Consider the following 12,727-nt stretch of genomic DNA (forward strand, 5'->3'; position numbering starts at 1 on the left):
CCAATGATGCATTGTTGGCATTATCTTAAAGCTTTTGGTTCTAGTTCACATTTGTTGTTGGTTTCAAGTGGAACAAAGGCGAAATTGGTTGCTGATCTGAATGGTGATTATCAGATGCTGATAGTAACTTTCATAAATCTTGGTCTTTCGTCTCTATGTCATATATCTCTTTTGTGGTATCTCTTTCATGGTGTCGAGGTCATGTAACGACCTATTTTGGTTTCCCCACTATGCCTGGGATGATTGATGCAATATGATTGGTTGTCATATGTAAACTTTTGATGTATCCCCACTTGGTTGGGTGGATGAGTCAATTTTTGTATATCCTCACTTAGTTGAGAGATGGATGTATGTATGAGTCTTTGGTGATAGGAAGGTCTTTTATGATGTATAGAGTCATGTTCTTCTTGAAGAACATCTTTTGCAGATCTTGCCTACAGTCAGGAAGAGCATGTACAACACACTTCAGCAGTACAGAGATTCAGCATGTACTCAGAGGGAGCATGGACAGATTGGTACACCTTGGCATATACAAAGGGGGAGACTATTCGGAGATTTCAGCAGGTACTCAGGGGGAGTATGGATAGTGGAATGATTCAGCAAAGGAAGAGAATATCTTGGTCCACCCTTTGCCCTTGATGTCAAAGGGGGAGAGTGATTTGGTGTTGTTGCCATCAAGTCCAAAGGGGGAGATTGTTGGCATTATCATGCATGTGTTGTACTTGATGGCAACCCTCTCATAGAAGAATATCTCACTTATGTATAACTGGATGAATCTTCAGAAGAGATATCAGATGTGACTGATGGAGGACAGCTCAAAGGAATCAGATGATAGTTCTAAGTGTGACAAGTTAGCTTTGCCATCAAGTCCAAAGGGGGAGATTGTTGGCATTATGAGATAAGTGTTGTCCTTGATGGCAAACCACACTGATGACAAATCATAGTGCAGAAGGTCAGCAGCAAGGAATTGATGATCAGACTATAAGAAGAAGAGAAAGTTCATACACGCAGGTTCGTTAAGCCCAAGTCGCGTGTACACGCAGGTTGGCTTCAGCAAAAGCGCGTGTATGTGGAAAAGTACCTTTGGTCCATGGCGGTTAGTCCTTGGAAGTTGTGCCTATGGTTTCGGACCATTGTGTCTCGACGGGCGTGTCGATCCCTAGTTTTGAAGTTGATGGTATTGGATTTCTATGGTTTTGGCTCTTGGTATTGAACAAGGCCTAAGGCTATATAAAGGAAGGAAATCATTAGGCAAGTGTATCTGAAATGTCTTGAATATCTGATGAAGCATTAGATCCAATATGCAGGGTTATGGGTTGATGATGCATTGCTTGATCTGAGCTAAGGAGAGATCTCACCGGTTGATGGAGAACAAGATCTAAGGAGAGATCGGGATCAAATGGTTTGAAATGAACTATCTTTATGATGCTTATTCTAGATCTACATACTGACGCATGTATTGTTCTATAAGTGTTATTAGTATTTCTGATGTCTGGTATAGCTGCAAGTTAAGATAAATTATTTTTAGATCTGTACGCGGGTTGTCTTTGGCAAAAGCGCGTATACACGCGGGTTTGATTCATCAAAGTAGCGTATACATTGTAAAGCTTGATATTTGAAGTTGCAGATGGATCTGATGGTTATTACAGAGTTCTGTGTCTGCTCTGTGTTCTGGTGACTGTTGTTAACAGGGTTTCAGTGATTCAGGGTTTAATGATTGTTTTGAGCTTCAATGATAGTTATGGGTCCAGTATGAAAATTGGATGAAAAGTGGCCTTTCAGATTATGTGTTGTGCTTCAGTGTATCCAATCTGAAAATTGATGAAACGTGGTACCTGGAGGAGAGAAGATTGTAGGCAAGCACCTACGTACTAGTATCTAAGCTAGTACAAAAGCTAAGGGAGATCTTTGGAGTATTGTAGCAGGTAGCAGCCTGTGTACTAGTAAATGGATCGGCTAGTACAAAAGCAAAGGGGGTTGTAGCTCCCGTACTGGTATAAGACTGCACCAGTACAAATATTGTAAAAGTATTTTCTTATTAAGAAGAAGATTGAGATGACTTGCAGCAGGTGGTTTTCACCCACATTGGGTTTCCACCTTATATCTTTGTGTTCATGTGTGTGGCTTTTGTGTGATGATCTGTTCTGTTATACTGCACCTGTTTACTGTTAATATGGTTAATAATGTTCTGATGCATTTACTGAAGATAAGCTAACTGAATCATAAGATTTCTGGATATACGCTAGTTTCTTTAGACACAACAGCGTGTACACGCGGGTTCACTTAACTGAAGTAGCGTATATGTTTTTGAGCATTGAAAAAGTTTTATTGATCTGATAATACTGATTCACCCCCCCTCTCAGTATTATTTCCAACACAAGTGTTGTTCCTTTCGCAAAGGAATAGCAGAAACACACAAGTGTTGTTCCTTTCACAAAGGAACAACAGAAACACACAAGTGATGTTCCTTTCGCAAAGGAACAGCAGAAACACACAAGTGTTGTTCCTTTTCACAAAAGAACAGCAGAAACACACAAGTGCTGTTCCTTTTCGCAAAGGAACAACAGAAAGCACAAGTGCTGTTTCTTTTCGCAAAGGAACAGCAAAAACACACAAGTGCTGTTCCTTTTCGCAAAGGAATAGCAAAAAGCACAAGTGCTGTTCCTTTTCGCAAAGGAACAGCAAAAACACACAAGTGTTGTTCCTTTTCGCAAAGGAACAGCAAAAAGCACAAGTGCTGTTCCTTTTCGCAAAGGAACAACAAAAACACACAAGTGCTGTTCCTTTCCGCAAAGGAACAGCAAAAACACACCAGTGCTGTTCCTTTTCGCAAAGGAACAGCAAAAACACACCAGTGTTGTTCCTGTTCACAAAGGAACAGAAAAAACACTTGGAATACAAGTAAAAAAAAATCAAGGAAACATATATACAAGATGTTATGTACAAATTATAAAAATGAATTTCTTAAATTATAGGTGAGGAAGATTTCGCTTCCTCTCCTAAGATTTCCATATCAGTATCTTGTCGCAGCTGCTGACAGAAGGATTCCCGAGTGAGTGGCTTTCGATAAAGGCAAACTCGGTGGCCATTTACTTTGAATGCATATCCAGAACCGTCAATTGTGATCAGGGTAAGGGTCCCATTGTCATGTACCTTCTGGATTTCGTATGGTCCTAACCATCGAGTCTGGAGTTTCCCCGGGAAGTCCTGAAACCGATAGTCGTATAACAAAGCCCAGTCTCCTTCATGAAAGACTTTATTCTTGATAAGTGCATCATGCCATTTAGCTCGCTGCTGTTGAATCAATGTTGTATTTTGTAATGCAGAGAGCCTGATTTCGTCCAATTCATTAATCTACTGTAATCAATTGATTTGTGCCTCACTCAGATCTAGGCCGACTTCCTGTGCAGTTCGTAGCATTCGGATTTCTAATTCTATGGGGAAAATTGGCTGCTTTCCGAAGACTAATTGATAAGGTGAATAGCCTGTAGTACTTCTCCATGTGGTTCTGTAGGTCCACAGTGCCTCAGGTAGTCGAGTGGCCCAATCTCGCCTATGCGATGCAATGGTCTTTGTTAAAATTGATTATATTACCTTATTACTACTTTCTACTTGCCCATTTGCCTGCGGATGGTATGGGGTAGTGATCTTATGTTGGACATGATAATTGTTAAGTGTTGCAACTAATTTATTTCCAACAAATTATGGTCCACCATCGGTGATTAGTTCTCTCAGAAGTCCATAACGTACAAACAAATGGAACAAGAATTGTATCACAGAGTCTTCTGTAGCCCTAGGTAATGATTCGGCCTCGACCCATTTAGTAACATAGTCTGTCGCCACTAGAATGTATGTCCTCTGATTTGATGATGGATTGATGGGCCCAACGAAGTCCAGAGCCCATCGTTCAAATGGCTCAATGACCAATTGTGGTCTTAGAGGCATTTCATCGGCTTGGCCAGGTCTTCCTGCTCGCTGGCAGCTGTCACAGGCTTGTGCAAATTTTTTCGCATCCTTGAAAATTGTAGGCCAATAGTATCCCGTCTGCAATACTTTATGTGCTGTTCGTTTTTCACCGAAATGTCCCCGCATGGCCCATCATGGCAAGCTTTTAGAATGTCGAAGATTTCGTCTTCTCGAATACACCTTCTGATTTGCATGTCTGCCCCTGAATGGAACAAATGGCCTCCAATCCACGAAAACCGAGTGCTCTTCTGAATAATCTGCTTGCGTTCCTGAGGGGTTAAGTGTTTTGGTAGCTTACCGATTGCAAGGTAATTGGCGACATCAGCATACCAGGGTGTTCAAACAGCAACAACAAACAGGTGCTCATCAGGAAATTGATCTTCCACTGTCGCTGTTTCAATTGATTTCGGTATTCATGAGAGGAAATCAGCTACAGGGTTCTCCTTGCCAGGTCGATCCTTGATTGTGATGTCGAACTCCTGCAATAAGATCAACATCTCGTTATTCTAGCTTTCGTAACAGGTTTATTTGCCAAATATTTGATAGCAGAATGATCTGTATATAACACAACGGGATAGCCTGTGATATAATGTCTAAACTTGTTAACAGCATGTATTATAGCCAGGAATTCCTTTTTAGTAACAGTATAATTGAGTTCGGCAGAGGATAAATTTTTGCTGATATAGTAGATAGCATATGGTCTCTTATCCTCTTCTTGCCCTAGGACTGCACCAATTGCTGTATCTGAGGCATCAGATGAGATTTGGAATGGCAAATTCCAGTTCGGTCCTCGAAGGACTGGGGCTGTTGATACAAGCTTCTTCAATTCCTTAAAAGCCTGGTCGCATTTTTCTGTCCACAAGAAATCAACATTGCCAGTTAAAGCATATAGAGGTGCAACAATACGTGAGTAATGTTCTATAAATCGTCTGTAATACCCAGAAAATCCAAGAAAACTGCGTACCTCCGTTTGAGTAGTGGGGGTAGGAATAAGCAAAAGAATCTGGATTTTAGCCGGGTCTACCTGGATGCCAGCTGCTGAGATATAGTGCCCTAGAATGAGCCCTTCTGTCATCATCATGTAACATTTTTCGTGGCTCAGACAAAGTCTGGTAGCGATACAACGTTGTAGGACTTTTTCCAGGGTATCTAGAGCTAGGTCGAAATCATCTCCATATGGTGTAAAGTCGCCCATATACACTTCAAGTCCGTCATTTATCAGATCTGTGAAGATACTAAGGACAGCCCTTTGGAATGTATCAGGGGCATTACATAGGCCGAAGGGCAAAACTCGATAGGCAAACGTTCCCCAAGGGCAAGTAAAGGTAGTTTTATCCTGGTCTTCAGGGGCGATTTGGATTTGATTATATCCGCTGAAGCCGTCCAGGAAAGAAAAGAATTTCTTTCCCGCCAACGTGTCCAATACTTGAACTATAAACGGGAGAGGGAAGTGATCCTTCTGTGTGGCTTTATTTAACTCCCTGTAATCTACGCAAATCCTCCATTTTCCATTTTTCTTGGGTACCACCACCAGGGGAGAGACCCATTTACTGTCGGAGATTGGATAGATAAAATTAACATCTAAAAGTTTCTGAAGTTCGGCTTTTACTACCTCTTTTGGATGGGGGTTAAGTCTTCTTTGCGGCTGACGAACAGGTCTTGCATCTTTTTCTATGTAGATGTGGTGGGTGCATAATTGGGGATCGATCCCTTTCATGTCAGGGTAATCCCACGCAAATGCTCCTTGATATTTTCATAACAGATTTACAAGCTTTGTTTCTTGGTCTGGTGTAAGGTTGGCATTGATATTTAGGGCCTTACCAGGTTCAATTTCCACTACTTTGCTATTGGCAACAATAGTCACTGGTATTGTTTGGTCATGTGCGTCTTTCAAAGGGTCTTCCTCTAGCTCACTATCAAATGCTGCCTCTATCATAAAACACTGTGTGTGAGATCTAGATTCAGTTTGACTAATAAAGTTATTGATGGCATCATCTTCTATTTGATCTTTAAAATCTAAAGCCTTCTGTACAGTCAATGGGGATCTGATATTGTTAGTAAGGTATGACACAGGATACTGATTGGTTTTGATCATTGGCAGGCTTGGCTGTGCTGGAGGATATAGAACTAGATTTTTAACATCTGGTCCTTTAGTTATAGTCATGTTTCCCTGCCGGCAACCAATGTAGGCATCGACAGTAGCAAGCCAAGGTCTTCCTAGTATTAGCGGATGTCCATCCAGTCGGGTTTTTGGATTAATTATCAGGAAATCAGTTGGATATTCCCAGGAGTCTACAGAAACCATGACATCATATAGAGTGCCTTCTGGTCGAACTACAGATCGATCTGCCAATTCTAGCAAAGTAGAAGTAGGTTCTACTGATGTGATGCCAAGTTTTTGGCAGGTAGAGGTTGTCAAAATATTGATTGCAGCTCCTAGATCAACTAAAGCGTTAGTCAGGGTTTGGCCATAGATTTGGACAGTCACAATTGGATTTCCGGGATCTTCGTATTTGATAGGTGTCTCTTTTCCCGATAATAAGTCAGATAAGGTGCCGACTACTTGGACTCTTGGGTTAGTGGTTGTATTCCTCCTTGATTTTTTTATGCACAGTTCTTTTATAGTTTTTGCGTATATGGGAATATCTTGAATGGCTTGGAGGAATGGAATTTTTATGTACAGGTTTTGTAACTCTCCCAGAATGTCAAAGTCTGGATGTTGTACTGGTCATGGTATGACTAATCGTTCTGGGAAAGGAGGAGAGGATGTGTTTGCTTGTTGATGGGTCTGTTCTTTATTTACACCCTCTTGTTGTGGTGGTTGTTCTATTGGTAACTGATCCTCAATGTGAACTATTTTGTCTCCCTCTGTTTCTATGATACGTCCAGATCGTAACTGAAGGTCATTGCACTCCCTTAGGTCAAGTCCAGTTTCTGATGTTTCTATAATTTGGAGGGACTGGACTGGTCTATTATTAGGATTGGGATTGGGTTGGGCTGGGAGTTGCGGCCTCAGATTAGACTGGGGGTTTTGTTGTAAGGTTGGCAGAGTCGGTTGAGGGAGTGGAATAGTTCCTGTTGACTGATATGTCGATCTTGGCCAATTTGTCTGCCAGGGTGCACCTTGTGAAGTAGGGGGAATCCATTGTGGAGGGTATGAGTTATTCTGCCAATATGGTGGGGTGTAAGGAAAATTTGGCCAGTCGAATTGGCTTGTCTGATTCATGCATGGATTCGGAGAAGGAAACGGCTGTGATGACCAATTCGGGACTGGGGGTGTAGATTGGTTTTGCCACATACCATATTGCTGAGCATTGTACTGCAGAGGCTGAAAAGAAGAGGTCGGGTTAGAAAACATACCAGATTGCCTAGGTTGCCATTGGCGACGTTGGTTAACAAAGTATGCTGGTTCTGATTCTTCTTCTGCTTCCTTGTATACTGCCTTCAATCCAGGAAGTGAGGGGCAGCTCTCAGTAAGGTGGTCTTTCGTACAGATAGCACATGTATGAACTGTATCTAGCGGACATTCCTTGTGGTTGTGTTTTCTTCTGCATCGGGGGCAGAAAATTGCCAGATTTTGATTATGGCATCGAAGGTTGGGACATCTAAGCTTCTCACAAATAAGGAAAGCATGCAAATATCAGGCAGTTCGCGATCTTCCAGATATCAAAATTCCTGACAACACCATATGCAAATCATGTCAGTTTGGAAAACAAACCAGAAATAACTTTCCAGAGAAGGAAGGATCAGCTAACATGCCTCTCGAGCTAGTACATACAGATACATGCGGTCCATTCAGGAAAAGAACACCTAGAGGAGAAGAATACTTGATATTATTTATTGACGATTTCTCCAGGTTTGTCTGGCTAGGACTTATGAAGCACAAAGATGAAGCATTCGAAAAATTCAAATCCTTCAAAGCCTTGGTTGAAAATGAATCAGGTCACAAAATTAAGTGCCTCAGATCTGACATAGGTGGGGAATTTACTTCAAATGAATTTTTCGATTTCTGTGATGAACATGGGATAAGGAGAGAATTCTCTACAGCTAGAACTCCTCAGCAAAATGGAGTTGTGGAAAGAATGAACAGAACAATCCAACAAATGGCTCGTGCTATGCTTGATGAATCAGGAACTCCCGCAACTTTCTGGGGTGAAGCTGCACATGCTGCGGTTGTTATTCTCAACAAAACAAATATCCGGGTGAACAGCACTCAAACTCCTCATGAGCTTTGGAGTGGTAGGACTCCTTCGGTAAAGCACTTCAAAATCTTTGGGAGAAAATGCTATATCAAGAATACTGATGAGCAGCTTGGCAAACTTGAACCTAAGGCAGATGAAGGCATTCTTCTTGGTTACTCTCCATATAGCAAAGCATACAAGTGCTACAATAAAAGACTTGGCAGAATTGTTGACAGCATTGATGTAGTGGTTGATGAAAAGGGATACATTTCTAGGCAAGTACATCATGAAGACATAGAAGAAGATGAAGGCTACCCTCAAGGACAGAATGATGAAGAAGAAGAACCTCAAGAAGAACCTCAAGAAGAACCAGAGGAGCAGACAAGAATAGAAGAGAAAACCCCATCCAGATATGTTCAGAAGAATCATCCAGAATCTCAGATTGTAGGGCAGAAAGAAGCAGGTGTACAAACAAGAAGAACAGTTGCAGAAGCCTCAAGCTATTTGGCATTACTCTCCTCTACTGAACCACAAAATGTGAAAGAAGCATGCAAAGATGAATGTTGGGTGAAAGCAATGGATGAAGAACTTGAGAAAATCGAAAAGAACAACACTTGGCAGCTGGTTCCTAGACCAAAGGATAAAAATGTTATCGGAACAAAATGGGTCTTCAAAAATAAATTGAATGAAAATGGAGAAGTAATTAGAAACAAAGCCAGACTTGTTTGTAAAGGGTATGCGCAGCAAGAAGGAATAGACTTTGAAGAAACCTTTGCTCCGGTTGCAAGACTTGAGGCCATCCGAATGTTCCTTGCTCTCTCAAGTTTTCAAAACTTCAAAGTATTTCAAATGGACGTGAAATCAACCTTTCTGAATGGAGACTTGGAAGAAGAAGTGTACATTGAATAGCCAGATGGGTTCATTCTTGGAAATGATCCAAATCTTGTATGCAATTGAAAAAAGCTCTCTATGGTCTCAAACAAGCTCCAAGGGCTTGGTACTACCGTTTGGACAAATATCTTCATCAACAAGGTTTTTCAAAAGGATCAGCAGATAGCAATCTTTATATAAAAGTTGAAAATGACAAATTGCTAATACTTGTTGTGTATGTAGATGACATTATTTTTGGGAGCAATGAAGAAGCTATGAGTCAAAGCTTTGCCTCGGTCATGCAGAAAGAATTTGAAATGTCTTTGCTAGGAGAACTGACATATTTCCTTGGTTTGCAAATCCAACAAAAAGAAGGAGGAATCTTTTTATCTCAAACCAAGTATCTCAAACAGATTTTGAAGAAATATGGTATGGAAGATGCAAAACCAGTATGTACACCCATGGTCACAGGATGTAGTCTCAGTGAAAATGATGAATCTGCAGTAGTACATCAACCAACCTACAGATCTATGATTGGAAGTTTACTTTATTTGACAGGTACCCGACCGGATATCATGCATGTAGTTGGAATAGTTGGAAGATTTCAGGCAAATCCGAAGGAGACTCATCTTCAGGCAGTGAAGAGAATTTTCAAATATCTTCAAGGGACTCAAAATTATGGCTTATGGTATCCTAGAGATACAAATCTTACACTTCATGCTTATACAGATGCAGATTGGGCCGGAAGCGTGGATGACAGGAAAAGCACAAGTGGTGGTGCATTCTTTATGGGTTCAAGACTGGTATCTTGGTTCAGCAAGAAACAGAGTTCGATTTCCTTGTCTACAGTTGAAGCGGAATATGTTGCTGCTGCATCTTGTTGCACCCAACTCCTTTGGATGATGCAGACTTTGCAGGATTTTCAAATCACTTGTACACCACCTATCCCCATCTTATGTGATAACACAAGTGCAATCAGCATCTCAAAGAATCCGGTTATGCATTCAAAAACCAAGCACATACCAATCAAGTATCATTTTCTCCGGGAACAAGTGCTTGAACAGAAGGTCAAGTTGGAGTATGTTCCTTCTAAGGAACAAGTTGCTGATATTCTCACCAAACCATTGCCCAGGGACACTTTTGAATACCTCAGGCAAAAGCTGGGGGTTGTTGATGCATCATCTTATTGTTGAACCTTTTCTGATTGATGGTACAGGTTCAGGGGGAGCATATAATGCATTGTTGGCATTATGGAGGATGGTCAGAAGGAGATCTTGGAAATAGCTGCAATATGTCTCTATCTCTTTCATGGCGGATTATGGTTCTTTGTTGCAGATTTGGTTCCTTTTTCAGGGGGAGCATGAGCTTAGGGGGAGCATACCCCTTTGCCCTTGATGTCAAAGGGGGAGAATGAAGCTGAAGTTTGTAAGGTTGCCATCAAGTCCAAAGGGGGAGATTGTTGGCATTATGTTTTCTGGTATGGCTATATGTTACAAATGTTGTACTTGATGGCAACTCCCATGGCAAGGCTCTCAATTTATTGAAAAATTAAGAAGGACGCAGGGAATCAGTTCAGAAGGTGCGTACCCGCAGGTACACCTTGCAGGGACCGCGTCTAGAGACGCTGGCCAGCCGTTCAGGAGGTGCGTCCACCCAGTGCACACATTTCAAGGCAGAGAAAAGCTCACGAGGGGGTTTCTTGTGTTTTACTCTTGGTATCTAGCCGACGGTATTGTATTATTATGGTGTCGGCTCGTGGTATTGTTCCATGACTTGAGGAGGAGCTTGCCTATATAAAGCAAAGAAGATCATTTGGTTTAAGCATGTCTTTGGTTGAATATCTTATGAGGGCTAGATCTGGTCTAGATAAAAAGAAGGCGAATCTGTGAAGGACTAAGATCTCTTTGGCGCATGATCAGATCTGTAGATTTGACTGTTTGGGTTACACTTAAAGTCTTGAAATCATTCATACCCGAAGGTACGTAGGTACAGTGAAAGGCAAGTGCGCCGAGACGCAGTACAGAAGGAAGAGACCTGCGTGGGGACGCAGGGAAGAGCAAGATTCAGGTGCGTCCGGAACGCAGTACAGTAACAGGCGCACTGCGTGGGGACGCAGAGCATAATAAGGATCAGGTGCGTCTCTGAGCAAAAAGACGCGGCGCGATAGCATTTCTGGGTGTGTCCCTGCAGCAAAAAGACGCGGTGCGATGGTGTTTTGGGGTGCGTCCCTGCAGCAACAGGACGCAGAGCAGTTGAAGGAACAGTGCGTGGGCACGCAGCGCAGCAGAAGGATCTCTGCGTGTGGACGCAGGAACGCAGAAGGTGAACTGCGTCTCGACGCAGGCCACAGAAGGAAAAATTGCGTCTCTATCTTAAGATGTTCTGTTGATTGAATTTCTCTGTTGATAAGGTGTTCTGGGTTAGTTCTGTTATTTCTGATCTGATAACTATAGTGGACTGTAACTGTTATGTACTTGATGATCATTTGATGCTTTATGAAAAGAAGTAGGGGGTTGTAGCTCCCTTCCAGGAGTAGACTGGAAAACGAGAGAGAGAGAGAGAGAGAGAGTTGTAGCTCTCTGCAGGTTGCAGCCTGCGTACTGGTAAAGGACTGCACCAGTACAAAATCATTGTAAAAGGAGTTTCTAATTTGAAAGAAGATAGAGACATATTGCAGCAGGTGGTTTTCACCCACATTGGGTTTCCACCTTACATCTTGTGTTCTTTGGTGTGACTATCTGTTTTTCTTTGTTCATGCTCATTATTTTATGGTACTGACATGCAAAAATAATTCAAAGATCAAATAAGGAAGATTTATTAAAAGAGTTAGATAATACTGATTCACCCCCCCTCTCAGTATTATTTCCAACAATTGGTATCAGAGCAGGTCCTTCAGAGAAGCTTGATCGCTTGAAGGTAGATCGTTCATCATGAGCAACTACGAGAGAGAAGCATCAATCAGGCCACCAGTTTTTGATGGGACAAACTTCAATTATTGGAAGGTAAGAGTTACTGCATATCTTCAATCTCTTGGTACAGAAGTTTGGGACATTGTAGAAACAGGCTACGCTTTTCCTTCAGCTACTCCTACAGATGCAGCTGAGAAGAAGAAGTATGAAACAAATGCGAAAGCAGTTAGTACTCTATTAGGATGTATATCCCAAATGGAATTCATGAAGGTAATGCACTACAAATCCGCAAAAGAGATATGGGACAAAATTGTCACGAGGTATGAAGGAGATGAACAAGTAAAGCGTGCTAAACTTCAAACTCTCAGGATTCAGTATGAGACTCTCAAGATGTATAATGATGAAAGTGTGGCTAATTATTTTCTTCGGGTAGATGAGATTGTTAATTGTATGAAAAATTTGGGTGAAGAAATAAAAGAGGCTATAGTGGTTGAAAAGGTTCTAAGATAATTGTCCCCCAAGTTTGAATCTAAAGTATCTGCAATAGAAGAAAAGGAAAATCTACGAATTCTCACTATGTCTCAGCTACATGGAATTCTAACGGCTTATGAAATGAGAAAGGGAGGTCCATCAGACAGAAGAGAAGCTGCTTTCAAGGCATCAAGTAAAGAAGATTATTACGAAGCAAGCCACGTCCCAGAAGAAGAAGAATCAAATTTTGTCAGAAATCTTCAAAGGGGTTCTGGAAGATTCAGAGGTAAGTTACCTTTTAAATGCTTTGCTTGTGGAAGAGTAGGTCAT

Source organism: Pinus tabuliformis, chromosome 6 (genome assembly GCF_031772625.1).
Source record: "Pinus tabuliformis cultivar Carrire ecotype Pingquan chromosome 6, CPIR1, whole genome shotgun sequence".
Taxonomy (NCBI): Eukaryota; Viridiplantae; Streptophyta; class Pinopsida; order Pinales; family Pinaceae; genus Pinus; species Pinus tabuliformis.